The sequence below is a fragment of the Apus apus genome, chromosome 6 (assembly GCF_020740795.1).
Source record: "Apus apus isolate bApuApu2 chromosome 6, bApuApu2.pri.cur, whole genome shotgun sequence".
NCBI classification, from domain to species: domain Eukaryota; kingdom Metazoa; phylum Chordata; class Aves; order Apodiformes; family Apodidae; genus Apus; species Apus apus.
The window spans coordinates 15,261,709-15,275,450 of record NC_067287.1 but is presented as its reverse complement, the minus strand read 5'-3'; the positions used below and the strand labels follow the sequence as shown (position 1 = coordinate 15,275,450).

Below are 13,742 nucleotides of genomic sequence, written 5' to 3'. Positions count from 1 at the left end.
TTATGGATATGTTTAGTCTTCTGAATAGTTGTATAGGATATCCTTTAAGAAAGCATGCTATTTGCCAGGTAGTGTAATTTCATGTAGTTCTAATCAGCATCTCCTAGTTTACTCTTGTCATCTCAAGTAGCAGACCTGTGTTAAATGGCTGAGTAATGCAGACATTAGGGGAATAATCTTATTTGTAAACAGTGCCTGTGTTCTGGATTACTGAATGTAGCTGCATCCTAAAGGTAAATTAATTGCTTCATAAATTTCCATGATGGGGTTGGAGCAGCTGAACCTATCAATACTGCTGCCCAGTCTCATTTATAGTGTGCTTCTCCTGGAGAATTGACTCCATACCTGAATGACGACTGTGTTTTTCCCATACTTTGTTCCATTTCACATATTATAGACAAGTCAGTAGCTGTCTGCTCTTTGTAGAGAACTGTAAGAAATACAGTTGCAAGGGGAGGGGGAGATGAAGCTTCTTACCAGAAGGATGAGATTGAAACAGAATTACATATGGGATTGTTCTTGTTGTTTGTTTTTTTCTGTGTAATTCTTTTTTATTTAAACCTAAATCTCTTAATGTTTTTGCAGATAAAAGCTTACTTAGGTGTTACCTTTTAAAATTAAGTTTGTTTGGCTTCTTTGCTTATATTCCTGCAGAAGTTTTTTTCCTGCTTTGGGGTGATAAAGGAACTGGTTGCTTTAACTGCTAACCATAGCTTATGTATTCCAAAGAATCCACTTTTTGCTTCAGATTTGTAAGTCATGTTCTCCAGCTGGAAAGGTGTAATGAATCTTCCAGAAGTGGTTTAGGATTTTTCTCACACTATTTGCTCTTGCTCTCTTTTGGCCTCAGCCTCACAGTGATGGTGACGGGTAGGACTAGCAAGGTCTTTAAGTAGTACTGTTTGCTCAGTGCATACAAGGAGGATTTAAATTTTTAAACAGAATCTTGGCCCTCCTGCTGGTGGGGACTCTTGGTCATGTTATAATATCCTGGCGCCACAAACTTTATTACCAAAATAAGCCGTTTTGGCTTCCCTTGTTCCTCTGCTTGTTAACTCCACAGTTCAATTAAAAGATACAAAATTAATAACTTACTTAACTAGATCCTTTTCTGGATGTAGTTCAAAATGTGGTAACATGCTAGTACAGTGCCAGCTATAGGAAGGAGTGCTGGGGAGGCAAAGAAACTTGGGGAGGAGAAGTAGGAGGATGGCATGGCCATGGAGAGGGGCTGCTTTGTTCCTATTTAAAGTGTTCAGAAGCTATGGCTGAAGTGTTAACTAATACAGGCACTTGCTAGCCTCCAGCAATACATCAGTAAGAGAGAATATCTTACAGCAATGAGGTATTGATTCTGGAACCCAGGGAGAGCCATACTGCCAGATATCAGTCAATTGCTGGAGTTGACTATCCTAAGATGTGCTTACCCTGTAATTTCCACCCCCACTCCTCCCAGCTTCCATTACCTGTATGGGGCTTGTATTGAATGCATAAATAACTAATATGCTTTATTGCAACTTCTGACATCTATTTTTATACTCTTCTTTTCCATATCAGCAATTACACTCTTCTATAAGTTTTATTTTGCTCCAGTATCGTAACTCGTGATCGCTCTTGGGTTTGGACTGAGCTCAGTGTGAGCCAGTGTTGTAAGTGCTGGTCCCTGGCACTGACAGATCATTTTAATCTCAAAGTCAATATTTATCTGTTGTCCTGCTCCTGAAGATGCTCTGGTTTAGGGATTATGGCACAGTAGTGCTGATGCCTGTCAGGATGTCCACCACCTCTGCCAGGTGTGCTGGGGATGGTGCTCATGGTGCCCCGAGTGCTCTGGGCTCTGTGCAGGAACACAAAGGACCACATGAACAGAGGCAAGGGGAATGATTTTCCACAACCCTTGCTAGCTTCTCCAGTAGTGTAGGAACTCTGGCTTCAAAACGTACTGTCCAGTAACCTTACTCCCATCAGTGAAATCTATGTGTGAGATGCTAAAACTGACAAATGGCCATGAACTGAATGTAAAGCCAAGGGAAGGAGTGGATGTGTTTTCAAAGCTGTGTAAGCAGCTGTGGCTCATTGATCTTGCTTGATGGTGCAGGAGCATCACACGACATCAGCATTTTTCTTGGCTGTTTCCCTGTCATTTAGCAGAAAAGGTCACCTTTTGAACTTTCTAGTTAAAGATCCTTGGCCATGACAAGTGTCTTACGAACATGGCTGACAGTTTTGCTGACTGCTAAACAAAGTGTCTTAGCTTTGAGGGACTCGTGTCTCCTTCATGTTGACTCTTTATTTATCAGTCTGACTCAGGGCCTGGTGCCTTTCTTGGATACGCTTCCCCAGGTGGTCTGTCGCGCAGAGCTACCCCCAGGCCTTGCTTGGGGTAGAGCCTCGAGTGCTTGTCCAGGCTGGTCCCATCTTCGGGCAACAGGTCACGGAGCGGCGGGAAAGCCACAGCCTGGGCTGAAACCACGCTCGCTTGACACAGCGCGGCGGCCGAGGCGCAGGGCAGGGAGGCACACAGCCCCGCGCCGGCTGCGGCGGGGGGTCCGAGCGGGGGTCTGGCCGCGCTGCGGAGGCGGTGCGGGCGCTGCGGCGGCGGTGCGGGCGCTGCGCGGTGCGGGGGCGGTGCGGGGGCTGCGCGGTTCCTCCCGCTCTTCGCGCGCACGCGCGGCGGCCGCACGTTCTCCTCGCGCCGCCGCGCGCGGTGACGCCGGGCCGCGGTGACGTCCCGCGCTCCCCGCCCGGCGTCTCCCGCCGGCGACGTCACGAGTTTCGGCGGCGCGGGGGGCGGAGCGCGCGGCGGCAGCGGCGGCAGCAGCGGCGGGGCCGCCGGCGCCGCACGCCTGACGGGATCCCCCAGCCCGGCCCCTTCCCCGCGCCCCGGCCCTGCTGCGGAGCCGGCGCTCGGCGGCAGCGTCCCCGCTCCCCTCCTCACGGGCCCGTCGCGACCCCGCCGGCCTCGGTGCCTCCTGTCAGCCTCTCCGCCGTGCCCCGGCGCGGGCAGGCCCCGGGCCCCTTCCCCCCCTCCTCCGGGGGGGGTGGGCTCCTCTCCGGAAACCTGGCCGCTCCCTCCGCGCCGCCTGCCCAGCCGGGCCCGCGCCCGTGGCTGCCGGGCAGTGCGGGGGGTGCTGCCCGGCCTCCGCCGTGACACAGGTGGGTGCCGGGGGGCGGCTCCGGGAAAGGCCGGGGGGGCGGGCGGCCCTCGGCGGCCTGGATGCGCCTGTTCCGGGCCGGGGGGTTGTCAGTGAGCGTCGGAGCGGCCGCCGGTGCTGGGGGGAGGTTGGGGCAGCGTTGGCGCCCCGGAGGTGCCCGGGCTGCGGGGGGAGCGCGGGGGCAGCGTCCCTGTGCGGGCGGAGGAATGCGGCGGGGCAGCCACCGCGGCGCTGGGGCTGCGCGGCGTCCTCGTTAGTGACGTTTCAGCGGCAAAACCTTCAGGATTTTACGAGCTGTACGAACATCGCGGTGTCAGCGTCAGCCTGCCCGTGAGCGCACGCCGGTGCCGCGGTCTCTCGTCGTTCGCTTGCTCTGCGGTGGTAGCAGCGCTGCGAACTGTGCATGGAGGTCAGATGCCGCCAGATATTTTTGTCGGGGGAAAAAGTGAATGTTAGGTTATTGATTTTTTTTTTTTCCCCTTAACGCCTTTGAGGTGCATTGCAGCACCCACGAGGCTGAATTTTTTTTTTAATTTTTTTTTCCTGGTTTCCTCTCTGGCTTCATACATTTGGGTTTAGTTTTCGGCTGTGGAATTACTGAAGATCAAAGCATTAAAGTAAACTGAGCGCTTCTGAGCTGTATTGTATCGTGAAGTGTCCTCTCAGAAGGTGGTAGAAGATAATAGAAGCTTGCCTTAAATAAGGGATTTGTAGTCCATGCGGGAAGATGTTACTTAGCTAGAATGTTTCTTCAGACAATGCAGCACGTTGCGGATTGCAAGAGGCCTTCAGAAATGTGTTGCTGTGTGTGTAGCAAAGACGTAGCGTTTGCAGAATTAATGTCTACACGCTTGTCTTGTGCAACATCTCAGATTCCTTAGAAGAGTTTTCTTTGTTGGTTTTGGTTTGTGTTGTGTTTTTTTTGCCCTACCCTATGGATAAAACCTTCACTGTCGTTTGAAAATAACAAATATCGTGTGAGGAAATTGTGTTTTCAACGATGCCTTTGCTTACAGTGGCTTTTTAAATAACTGCTTTTCTCGGGAATATATTAAAAAATGAGAACTTGCTATAATTCCTGCCTTCTCTGTACTTTGTGTTCCATCATGAATGCCACTGAAATGTATTGAACCCAAATACTGATTCAGATAATGAGACTGTATATTATTAATTATTTTTTTTTTTCGAGGCTTTATTTTATTTTGATAAAGCAGAATATCAAGGTAATATTTGCCAAACGGACTGAGAAAAATCTGTGTACAGTTTGTCTTGCACTCTGTGTCAGTGATTTACCTGGCACTAATGGAAGACTATGGTGAAGAAAACAGATGTTTCTGAATTGCTTGTCTTGGCTTGCTGAGATTTCTAAACTGTCAGAGGAAGCTTCTAAGATAGATGTGGTATTTGGTAATCGTGAGAGCTTATACAGGATGTGTGAGTAGTGTGAGCAAGCATCAGGTAGAATTTATTAACGTATCATAATGAGGATTGTCCTGTTGTTTCACATCACGGTAGGGAAGCTTTTTTTTTTTTTTTTTAGCTTTATGGTGATGAAACTAGATAATTTATCGTATAAAATTAATAATCTTGAAAATTTGGACCCAGAGCCTGTCAGTGGTTCTTTGCTGTGGTTCTTCAGAAAATCATCTTGTGCATGCTTGTGGAATTTAAAGCTGATTGAGTGATTGAAGCTAAATGCAGAAGATTTATTTTTTTTAATGAAAATAAGATTTTCTTCTGGAGAAAGCAAGAAAGTGGATCATGCTGCAAATTTAATTCACATTTTTAGTTTTTACTTTATATTTTGAGCTTACAGTTTCCTAAAATACAGTGTTAATATTTAGGTAGAAATCAGAATTACTGTTTTTTAAAACCTTGTTGTTGTTAATAAGTATACATTGAGAACTTCTTGACAAAAGCTTTGCGTGTTAGCAAGCTGAAGTTTCATTTTTTGTCTTTCATCTATATTCTCTTTACAGCAGGCTGACTTCTTACATCAGTAAACTAAGTCAAGAGTAGTGAATAATATGTAGTTTATTTTTGTGACAGGTTGTTCAGTGGCTCTTTAACTGAATGTTCCCTGAACTGAAAAGAGTATTTTCTTATAAAATGCAACTTGAGAATGCTAATAGAGTGATTTCTTTCATTGATTACTGCTCTGTCAGGTGTTCTGATCTATTGAGAGGAATGCATTTTGGTTTGGAGTAATTAACATATTTCATAACAGTTTCTTTTTAGGTCTTTGATTTTAACATTATGCTCTGTTTAGACAACTAGTTGGAGAAAAATTCATTATGAAATGTGACTGATGAGTATAACTAAGTATGTCTTTTGCAGAGCTCATTTTCATATGTATGACAAGCTAATGTAAATATGTATATTGACTAGTGACTCTACTTACATTCATCCATTTAGCAAAAAAATTGTTTGCTATCCTGAAAGCTTAATTTCAAAATTTAAGCCTTTAAAATTCTGAAGTAGAACTGAGACAGTATTAAATAAATTTAAAAATCTATTAATTCTATTAAGCACATAATTTTTTCTGTGTGAGAGAATAATTTTTTTAAATAATAAATACTTTATTTGCTATTTTTATATTCTAGTATTTTGTAGTGCTAAGGAGTAGGACAAAATAGATGATGGATGCAGTAGGAACATGTTCAGACTGCAGTGTGTTAGTCATGATTCTCACTTCTGGATCTTAGCATGAGATCTTGGTTTTGTAATATAGTGATGACAAAGTCACCTTATGGCTCTGATTTTTTAGGCTAAACATGCTTATTTGTAGGTTTTTCTGAGATGTTTTTAATACATCCACCTTAAGTATGTTTTTTGAGAAGCTGCAGAAGGTTTGGCGCCAGTGCATGAAGGAAAAATGGAATTCTGTGTTAGGGAATTGCACTGCTTTCCGTCTGTGGGAACCGCTGCTCTAGAGACATTTGACCCACACATATGACATAGCTTAGAGCCCAGCTTAATGAGGTCATTTGTAGTTGGGTTTACTTGAGCAAGGCCAAAGCAGGGGTATCTGCAGTGTGCTTTAAAAACTGAGTCAGGAATTGGTTATGTATGGGGGCTAATAGAGATGTTACTTTCTCCTGCCCATTTACCAAGTCTTATGTTTAGTTCTATATCTCAAATTATTGTATGCTGTTGAAATTGTACCAGCAAATGGCAACTTAGCTTTTCACATGAGAGGAAAATAATATTTTAATTTTTTTTAGGCTAAAGGGTTTTTTTTCTTTGCTAAAGTTTTGTTGTCAACCTCTTTTTTTTTTTTGGGTCCTTCACTATTTTTTTTCTCACTTGCTTCTGTTTCTGTATTTCTGTTCAAACATTTGTTCAGTTCTTTGGATTATCTGCAGTAGTAAGAGATGCTGCTTTTGTTTAGTGCTAAGTACACGAACACTGTACTGACAACAGCAATATAATAAAATTTAAATGTTTCAGATGTTGATGTTTCAAAGACTGTACTTTTGTAGCTCAAGTAAGATACTACTAATGAAGAGTTCTCATATGGATAAATGAAGATGTGTAAGATGGAAGGGATTTCACAAGGTCAATCCCTAATACGAGGCAGAAGCAAATACATGGAAATCATGTGTGACAGACATTTGTCTAATCTTTCCTTAAAAAACTCATAGGAGGGGAATACCACACCTATTCAGTGGTCTATTTATAGCTGGTACACAACTATCATTACAGCTAGGAGGCTTTTCTTAATATTTAACTTAACTTTCTGTCTTGGTGCTAGTTAAGCCAGTTAATTCTTGTTCAGCTATTATTACTCATGCAGGATAATGATTTCTGTACTCTTTGTGCCAGCTCTTTGCACACATGAAGACTGTTCCTCTGTCTCATTTTATTTCATACTTCTCTTTACTGAACTGTGCAAACAGCCCTTTTCTTCACAGGTCGTGTTTTCTCAGGATTTTTGTTATTGTTGTTAATTCTCACTGGGCCCTGTGTGATTTGTCTCTATCTTTTTCAAAGTTCCCCAAAGTCTTAGACCAGCAGAGTAATTAACTCTGTAAGTTGCAGCAGAAGTAACGTGACTGCCTTATTAAAATGTCATTCTAGGGTGTGTGTGTGCATGCAGGTGTGGTTGGGTTTTATTTTGTTTTTGTTTTTTTGTTTACAACAACATCAGGTTCTTGACTCCTGCTCGTGCAGGAGCACGTGTTAGCGTTTGTTAAATCAGCTCTCTCTTTCTTCATATATATGCATGTGAGTTACCTTTTCAAAGAACAGAACCTTATACTGTAGTGAATTAAATCTTTATTTCAGCTTAGTTTTCTTATAGTAAGCATTTCTAAACTCAGCAGGATTGCTGCTCAATAAATTATTCTGCAGGAAAGTATCCAGTTTCTGCTCTTCTGCCTCTATTTCTAGCACATACAGTCCCTCTGGCTTTTGAATGTAAGCCTACTATACAACAGGAAACTTGATTGAGAACAAGTTCTCCTAGAGTTAGATGCGGCTTCAGTTGGCAAAAGCGTGTCTTTAGCCGTCTATTTTGTGTATGTACTGTCTTTGAAGTAACTCTTATTGCTAAGGTAACTTCTGTTATTGTAACTAAACAAGCCTTTTGCCATTTTGAGATGTCATACAGTCCAATGATGTAGTAGAAGTATATCCTATAGGTGTGTTTTATTGGAAGAACTGCAGAGCCAGCCATGAAACAGATGTGTTCAATGAGTTCCCTGGCTTTATTCCATTTTATCTGACTAAAAAATTATGGATAAAATTATTTACATGAGACTAGATCACCGATGGGAGAAACTGTGTGAGTCCGTCAGCAGTGCTGCCTTCACAAAAAATGAAGCAGGCACCAATATGATTGTTAAAGAAGGCCTTTAGTTTCTTGCAGGAAGCATTATTAAAGTAGTCAGTGTTGATTAGCTCTTACCTATCCTCAAAAATATTTTTGAATCATTTAGATGAGAACGTTCTGTAAAAGCCAACAGTTGGAATGCAGTGTTACCAAAATGATAGCAATGGGAACTATAGTCCTACCTTGAAACAAAGGTTTGAAAACTGGAAAACATCTGGATCAAGTTGTTGTTTGATTTGAAAACAAAACAAAAAAGGGAACTAAAATACTGGCACAAATGGTAATTAAACTTCAAATGAAAATCCAAGGAAAATATGATACTCTATTGAAGAACATGACAGTTGTCACCCTAAATATGTTTTTTTATCTAGCTGCTGAAAACTGATTGGTAAAGCTCAACCTGTATTTAATTGTTTTTTTGTTGCACTGACTGTGTGTTTTTAGCAGTGCCACAATTATTGTAACTCCAGCATGAGATATTTTTAAAAATAAAAATTAATTGGAATGACAAGTCCCCAAACCTTAAACCACTGCTTTGTTTTCTTTTTCCAAAATGTATTGATGATAACTGAGTGGATTTAAAGTAGTAGTTAGCTTTTTGTGCTGCTGGGATCATTAAGTGCATGAAGTTCAGGCAGGGATGAGGTGAATAGTGTAATAAATTACTTTCTAAGATACTGCAGCAAGTTCCTGTAGAGAATACCTATTAAGCCTCTGTGTCTGTCATAATTGCAATTTCATGAATACCAAATGAGACTTTCAAATGAAAATTGAAATGGTGAAGTGGCTAACAAGTTTTAGGTAAAATCTTAATCCATAATCAGACAAAAGATGATCTGGTATTCATCCTCCAGTGGTAAGCATGAATGAATGCTTACAGAAGAGTAAGAACAGGGCAAGCATATAGAATACCTACATTGAATATTCTTTCAGTCCGGTACTATTTATGGGGCTGGGAGCAACCTGGTGTAATGAGCGGTGTCACTGCCCATGGCAGTGGGGTTTGGAACTAGATGATCTTTAAGGTCCCTTTGAACCCAAACCGTTCTATGATTCTATTTTCAGTAATGTTTTGTTCTAAATCTGTTGTGGTTTTTGTGCGGTTTTTTTGTTGTTGTTGTTTGTTTGTTTGTTTGTTTGTTTTAAACTTAGCTTGTACTGGTGTCCTTTGATGCCACATATCTTTTGGAAGAGAGCAAACAATCCATTTCTGTCCAATACAGAAATCCATCTCTCTGTTCCTCATATGATTCTGTAGCCCTTTCTCACTTTCTCTTGCCACCTGAATATTTCTGAAACCAAAGCGCCCTAGCTTACCTATTTGTTTTCTGCTGTGGAGCCCAGTCTATGCCTTCAATTGTACCTTTTACTTTTCTTGGAAACTACTGTGTTCTGCCACTTCCTGTCTGGAGCTGAAGGTCCTAGGACTGCTAGCGATACTCAAGATGGCACACAGTGATCTGTGATCTGTTTTGAACTGATTTTTTTAATCATAATTCCTAATATTTGTTTTCATTTCTGCGTACTGGCAGTTTTCAGTGCAAAGCCCATTAGTTTGTTATGAGCAAAGTGAGAACTGCTTCTCTTTTTCCTTGTCTTCAGTTAGATGGGGTGATAGTTAAGTAAAACATAAATCTTTTCAGCTGGATCATCTGTTTGTTCTGGGTCTCCTGCTTGTCATTAAGGTTCAGGTGGAAAGCAGTAGTTACTGTAGACAAGCAGCACAGCTTCCCTGGCAGAAATGCAACCTTAGCAGTGGAACTGTAATCTTACAGGTGATTAGATGTGGGCACGTACATAGTAATCCTTCCTCTGGAACTTTTGAGTCTGTAGTTAGTTTACCTTATTAGCTGTATTAATGAGGGTTATTGTATTTTTATTGCTTGAGAGAAAAGTATGATTATGTAGCATCATAGATGTCATTGTAATGATTTGATACCCACGGGTAAGGGGCATGCCCTGGGAGATGAAAGAAGGAAAGCTTATGAGGGTGCGTTGACTTCATGACTTTGCATTTGATTCTTGAGTTAGGTTTTTATTGTTATACTTTATTTCAAATGTGTTTTTTTTTCTGGTTCGCTGAAAGCTAAAGATGGTTCCCAAAGCACAAAGTGAAAAAGAGTTTGTTTACTTGATAGCTTTGCAATATCTTGATATGTTTGCCTGTGTGGGTCATCCAATTCAAAACCAGTACCTACTGAATATGGATAAAATCTTACACATTCAACCATTTAGACCTGCTCAGTGAGAACTGTTGGCTACAAAAATGATGCACAATGTTATTATGTGGGTGGTAAAAAAATCCTTGGAGAGTGGGTTTATTTCTCTGGTTTATTTCTCAAAATAGTCATATTTGAAACCATCATGGTCACAGAATTGGAAGATAAACTGAAAAGGTTAGAACTAGTTACTCCAGTAACTGAGGGTGTGCTTTCTTCCCTATGTTCTCAAAAGCAAAATCTGAATGATGATTTGTATGTAATGGCTCTCGTACATTAAACTGAAATGCTCCACTTGTTTACAATACTCACTTTGGGCTGGAAGCCTGCTTTTTGTCTCTATTTCTTGTTGTAGAGAATAATGGTCACAGATTATAGTGGTTTGTGGTAGGACTACTTTTCTAGTGAATGGTTACTCTTAGAATTAATTTATTTGTCACTGGTTATAGTGTGGTCTTCCATTTATAATGTAGTGAAGATTGCAGGAATCACTGATACCAGTAGCTCTGGTAAGATTCAGTTTGCTTACTGTGTACAATTCTTTGGCTTATTTAGTGACCTTGAATTTTGTCACAAGGAAGAGATGTACACTGTGTTGTTTTACAGCATATGCTGTAAACTGTCTGTGATAAAAAAAAAAAAGAAAAAAAATAGTTTTGCTCCTGTAGGATCTTGGAAAAGGGGACATGCAGTCACATTTGTAGTAGGGAATTGTTTTCTTTGTGTCACTTAAAGACCCTTCTTCACAAATATTTTGACTTGCTTGTCAGGAGTTTGGAGTAAAACTAACATTGATGCCACTTGTGACAGCTTCAGCAGAAGGCCTGCAAATGACAGCAGTGGGTGCTACTCTGAGAGTACCACTGAGATTTTTAGAAGGAGAAACACAAGCACCTAAATCATACAGTAGTGCATATTTCATGGGATTGTATGGATTAAAATTTCTTGTATCTGTTTTCTTTGAGAAGCCTTTTATAGGGTTATTCAGTTCATATAGTGTGTTAGGGAAAAGTGATCACAGAAGTGTTTTGCTTGGTATATAGCTTGTAGCTTGGTATATAGCATATAGCTTGGTGATAAGGAATTTGTTCTTAGTGTTGTGATGCTCTGAGACTTTCCACCTTGGTGGTGGTGATAAGTTTCCAAGATACCAGAGTGATTTGGAGACAGTGATGCAGTTATTTGTAGCCCAGGGAACTGTGTCTGTTACTTTTTAACATACTTTTTTAAGGAAAATATGAGTAGAGGAGTATGAGCAGTCGATTTCTAGCCAGCACGTTCGTCTGCAAAATGGGCAATGCTAAAATATTTTTCAAGGTATAATTGTGGCATCCGTCCACAAGTTTAATCTGTTGTGACCCTAACTCAATTTAAAATGCATATATTTGTTTCATAATAGCTTGTTTTGTTTTCTTGGAATCATAAACAGGTTTTAAGAAAGCATTGTAACTTCCAAGGCAGAGTTGCTTGATGTATCAGCAAAGTAATTCTTCAGTTAGGTCGAAAAATAAGCTGTCAGGAGTGCTTTGCTGTTGAAGCAATAACAGATACAGGAAATGGATAAGTTCTGTAAAACTTGAATTAGGTGAAGAAAGAGCTCTTTTTGAGGAAAGTAGATGCTTTTCTATTTGAGGCCAATTACTTGAAGTGGAGTGGGTTTAGGAAAGGTTAGGCAAGAGAGGCTCTTGATACCATTTGGAAAGGAGAGGTTCATTCAAAGCAGGAGACTTGCATTTAAGTGCCTTGAAACTCTAAATATGCTTATCTCTCCCTATCAACTGTAAAGGAAGTGTAGGGAGATTAGCTTTCCTAAACTACAGTTACTCTTTGTGAATACCGTTGTAACTGTTAAGAGATCTCAGAAGCATAATTTTGCTATAAACTCATGGTGAACTAAATTATCTGCTACTTTACATTTTAATGAGAATAATCCTTAAGAACTGTGTCCTTGCATTCTCAAACGTTCCAGCGCTTTTTAACTTTTTCAAGTCAAGATCATTGTTCATCAAGCTGATAAATGTTACATAAATGTGTCAAACTGCAGTTTATAGAACAGCAGGAGCTAAAGGTTTAATCCTAGTAGGAATAATTTTTATTTTTGTCACTGGACATGTTGGATCCTTCATTCTGAAGTCTCCATGTCAAAGTACTTTTAGAGATGAGCTGCTAGAACTGACAATACTACTTTTTGAGGTTTTATCCTCCCTGTAACTGGGAGAACACAATCCATAATTGGAAGTTCTATTTTATGCAAGTCTGTTTTTTGGGGGGTTGTTTTTTGTTTTTGGGTTTTGGTGTGTTTTGTTTGTTTTTGTTGTGGGTTTTGTTTTTTTATTTATTATTATTAGTGAACTCTGGAAGGAGTACAGCTAGTAAGCATTCTTTTCAGAAAATAAATACCAAATCAGTCTGTAGCTTTACAGATGAAGTAAGTCTATGTGGTCTTGTGTGCTAAATTAGACCTAAATTTACCCAGTTTTTTTGCTTGCCAGGAAGATTTCTAAAGTCTTTAGTTTAAGAAATGTCAAGTTAGCACACTGCAGAGATACTTGATACATCTGTAGCAGCAATAAAGATACTGGTGCTTCAGCCATCCCACACTTGCTGTCTGCAGTCTTTCTGGTATTCTGCACTGAACAATGTGTCTGTAGGATATGTACAGAAGCAAGATGGCTTCTGCATACGCTGCATTTCTATACACACAGGGATTGCATTATCCCTCTTTATTTTTGTTTTGCGTTTGTTAAATAATTATACATTATGATTTCATAATTCTTCTGAGTTGTCTCTAAGGCTGTCCAATCTTGCAGCTGCAACTTTTTTCCAATTTCCTAAATTATTGTCTTTATGTCAAAATGCATTCAATAAAAACAATTTATTGAATAAACATAATAAACCACAATATTTAGGCTTACATGAAATGCGTCTTCTAATTATGGGTAGTGTCCTCTTGGTTGCAGGAATAATTAAAGTTCAAAAAGCATTCCTGTCAGTTTTAACACTGTAAATGAAGCTCATAAACCCCCAATTGTTAGGTATAATAAACATAAATATTAAATGGGGGGAAAATAATATTTACAATAACATTAATATTAAATGGGGAGATCATTCTTAACTGTATTTGAATACATTTTGTTGGATGTGACTGTTTTGAAACACGTTTCAGCTAATTGCCGTAATTTACTTGAGTATCTCATTGTGCCTATCTGATTATTACTGGTTTTCATGGAGTTGCCCTAGAAATCATGTCCATTGATGTTTTCTCCTAAATAAGAATATGGATCTCAAAGTATTTTATTGTAATCCATCAACTGAGCTTCTTGTTAGTTAATTGAGACTTTAAAGCAAATAATTAAAATGTTATGTGATATTTAGCCAGATATGTTGGAAAAGCCTAAGTAGGGTTAATTGCTGTAGCTAGCTAGTTCTGTTAACTAATCATTTCAAGAACCCATATTTTGCTTGGCAGTAATAATCCTTGGAATCAAGGCTTTTACTGTGGTTTTGCTTTTAATTTCATAGTAGAAACCAGAC

The 13,742-nt window shown here is 40.2% G+C and overlaps 1 protein-coding gene across 2 annotated transcripts in view; it reads left to right on the top strand.

Moving 5' to 3' along the window:
• The first annotated feature begins 2,793 nt into the window (after positions 1-2,793).
• The window catches only part of MAP3K2 (mitogen-activated protein kinase kinase kinase 2), a 50,460-nt gene continuing 39,511 nt past the window's right edge, over positions 2,794-13,742 (top strand). For both annotated transcript variants that reach the window (XM_051623207.1, XM_051623206.1), the window contains exon 1: positions 2,794-3,156. The gene's annotated coding sequence lies outside the window, so the exon portion shown is untranslated. The remainder of the gene's footprint in view (positions 3,157-13,742) is intronic.